This window comes from Mus caroli, chromosome 1, assembly GCF_900094665.2.
Source record: "Mus caroli chromosome 1, CAROLI_EIJ_v1.1, whole genome shotgun sequence".
NCBI lineage: Eukaryota > Metazoa > Chordata > Mammalia > Rodentia > Muridae > Mus > Mus caroli.
The window spans coordinates 155,384,861-155,388,678 of record NC_034570.1 but is presented as its reverse complement, the minus strand read 5'-3'; positions in this window follow the sequence as shown (position 1 = coordinate 155,388,678).

Below are 3,818 nucleotides of genomic sequence, written 5' to 3'. Positions count from 1 at the left end.
GTAGTCTGGACATCACTACTGTGTTTAGTGATCCACTCATGATGTGAAATTTAAGTGTGACTTTAGGAGACAGAGTCCATGCTACTGATAAGTGTTATGAATGTGTTTCTAGTTGACATCTCCCATGAGTGGCTGTTGTAGTCGATAGACTTTAGGAAATGCTAGGCTGGCCATAGTTTGCTATAGGACTTCCGGGTCTTTAATATATAGTTCTATGCATCATACATTCACAATACAAAAACACTCCAAATTATTCCATGATGTTGACAAACTCAGTTTGTAATATAAAGATGGGATTACTACATCACTGAAACCCCAGAGGTTGAAGGATTCCTTAACGTCCATGTGTGGTAGAACTTTACCGGTAGCCATCGCCTAGACTTTTTCATTTTTTCTCCATTTTCAGTGAGCTATCTCCATGATTAGTCACCTTCTTAACAAGGGACTGAGTGTAGAGAAGCTTTGAGTAAACAAAGTGCTCTGTGCCCCAGAGATTTGAGGACCTCTTTCCTCCAGATGTCAGAGATTTCTCTTTAATAAAAATTCCTACTCTAGATCTCAGGCAAGACACAGGGGAAATGTGTCCATGTGCTTAAGGATGATCTTTTCAGTTAAAACATTCATTGAATTTTGTTGGCAATGTATGAGTTTCCCACTGCAAACAGGGTATATGCATAGGACCTTAACTCTTTATGAATTCCTAGCATGCTGTCAATTGAAATTCAATAGAAGCATAGTTGTGATGAAAGCACTCACCTAAAGAAATAAAGAGAAATGGATAAACAGTAAGGAGAAGAGTTCATAAGATATTCACAAATGATTACTACCTTTACAGTTGGAACAGCTAAGATCGACCAGCAATGAGGAATTATCTATTATCTATTACATATTTGTTTGCAATGACTAAATCGATTTATTGAAATCCTGTATTGGTAAGGATTAGAGAATCAGATCCTGTTATAACTGATTACAGTAAGGGTATGAATTAAACACTATTTTACCTAAACATAAAGCCCGAGTTTCATGATAATGTCAGAATATATAAATTGATTTTATTTTTTGAAGGGATAATAATAAAATAAAATAAGGTAAAACAAATCTAACACATTGGACTAGGACGAGACAAACAAACAGAAGGAAAGTAACCCAAGAGAAAAGCCCAAGGATTAGAGAATTCACACATTCAGGAACCCCAGAGAAATGCTAAGCTGGAAGCCATAATATTATGCAGAAGACATGATGCAGACCTGCGCAGGCCCTGTGCACGCTGCCTCAGTCTCCGTGAATTCACATGAGCTTTGATCATGTTGATTTAGAAGGCCTTGTTTTCTTGGGGTCCTCTATCCTGTTTGGCTCTTACACTCTTTCTGTCTTCAGTTCTATGGGGTTCCCTGAGTCCTGAGGGGAGAGGGCTTTCATATCACAGATTTGTCTCTATAGATCAGTAGAGAAGCCTTGAGCATTGACAGCCGTCTTCCGGGCAATGTTACTTTTACAACATTTAACCTTTCCACAGAAGCCTATCTCAGATTAAAGGGAGACTTAAGCAAATTTCCAGGAGGAATACTAAGGAGATCTTTCATGATAAGCACAGAAAGCTTTAAAACTCATGCATTCTAGTTGATGTGTGGTTGTGGGTTAAGAAGGAACAATGGGAAGACCCTTCAAAAGGGCATGCCTGCACTGTGTCCAAGGTTACCTGAGAATACAGTATGACTTAGTAGCTTGGCACTGGAGTCTGGCAATCGTGGGGTCGAATCTTCCCTCCTTTATCCCCTTGAGCTTGTCAAGAGCAAGTGGGTGACTTAACCTCTCAACTCCTACAAGCTACAGCTTCTTATCTATAAAATGTAGAGAAGAATTCAACTTAATGCATCATATTTCTTGAAGAATGAAACTGGCTAATACCCTTTAGGGTTTACCAAAAAGTTCCACACACTGTATGGCCCTTACATATGATATAAGAAATCTAGAGTCATTGAATGTTGTAGAGAGAGCGTAGAATGGTACATGTATACATTGGGCATACTTACCTAAGAGAAAGGAAGGTCTATCCATAGTGATCAAGGGGTTACAACTCGGTAAGGGGGTTTTGACCAGTAGTACTTAAAAACAAAACAAAACAAAACAAAACAAAACACCCAAAACAACTTTTCTACGGGATGGGAGGATAGTTCAGTGGTTTAGAGTACTAGTGGCCCTTTCAAAAGTCCTGAGTTGATTCCCAGTACCCAGGTTTGGTCGTTCACACCATTCGTAATTCCAGCTTCAGGGAATCTGATACATGGCCTCTGCAGTCACTTACACACACACACACACACACACACACACACACACACACACCAATACACACCAATACACACCAATTTCTATAGGGTCTAACCTTTCTTCATAGTAATCATACTACATTTATCAGAAAAGACATAACCTAATTTTTTAGGGGTGAAACTAACTATGACTTAAGAGCTAAGGCATAGGAATATGCTTCAAAGAAAATACCTCAGTCATTGTCCTTTCATTTTCCTTTAAAAAAATAAGATTTAAGTAGCTGTTAGTCATAATAAGCAGTTTTGGCAGGAATGGCAGACTTTATTTGCTCTTTGTTCTGGACACAAATCTTGATTGCATTTCCCAGCTATCCCCATACCTATATTATCCATCTCTCCCTTCTGTCCTTAAAAGATGGCACCAGGTCAGGGCTTCTCACTAATGAAATTCAACCAAACAATACACGTCACTTCCTGGTGGTTAAGATATTGTGTTTCTATGCTGTTTTGTCCTTTCAGGCAGCAAGAGATGCCATTAGTTAAGAGTAGAAGTAGCCTAGCGTCCTGAGCCACTTTTTGTGGGAGAGCCTCCAAGGCAGACAACTGATTAGGGGTATTTGCATTTATTTTTATTTCAGGCTAATCCAAATTATACAAATCTATGTACATCATCAACAGGGGCCTATGTGTGACCTTATTTATTACATTCAATTAATTATATTGCACAATGTACCACTGATTAATGTATTTTCAATTAGAGCACTTGAAGACTCAACGATATTTTGGTGTGTTTCAAGTTTGGAACTAGAAGCAGAGTTTCTGTATCTTGCAACACATAAATATTTTTTGGCTTTGTAAGACAATGGTGAATTTATCTTCAACTAGTATATCAGTTTCTTTTCTTCCCAGTGTGTTATGGAAATGTGTATCAATTTCTAACACTGTAAGTGATCTGACACTTTGTATCTTTGGCATCATAGTATCAGTATCAGACTTACCAATTTTTATCACTTGCCTAGGAAAATATGGGCGTTCCACGGTCACCTTGGTTTCCATTTTCATAATTGTTACCGATAAGATGCTTCTTAACTTTGATGCTCGCTTGCCATAGGTGACTCTTGCCTTGTTTCTCTGTCTGCCACATGATTTGGCCAACACAAAGTGAAAGATCACACTGAGAACTTAAGAAATTCCATCTTGATATATTAAGGAAAAGGTCAGCCATCAATGACATTGTCTATATTTATTAAAAACATGTAAGGCTACACAATGATTTCTGTACTTTGTTTCCATTTTTATATGCTTTTTAATTTGTGTTTTAAAATTAGAATCATAGTTATATGTATTTGTCATATGCAACATGGTTTTGAAGTCTATTTCCCTTCTTATGAACTGACTGCATCGGTTAACTAAGATATGTATTAGGTATTACCTCACACGGTTACTTTTTTTTTTTTTTTTTGGACTTTTCATTTTCACTTTTTAATGGGAAATTATGGAAAGTGTCTACTACTAGTCACAGTGAGAAACCTAACATGACCTGCTTCCATG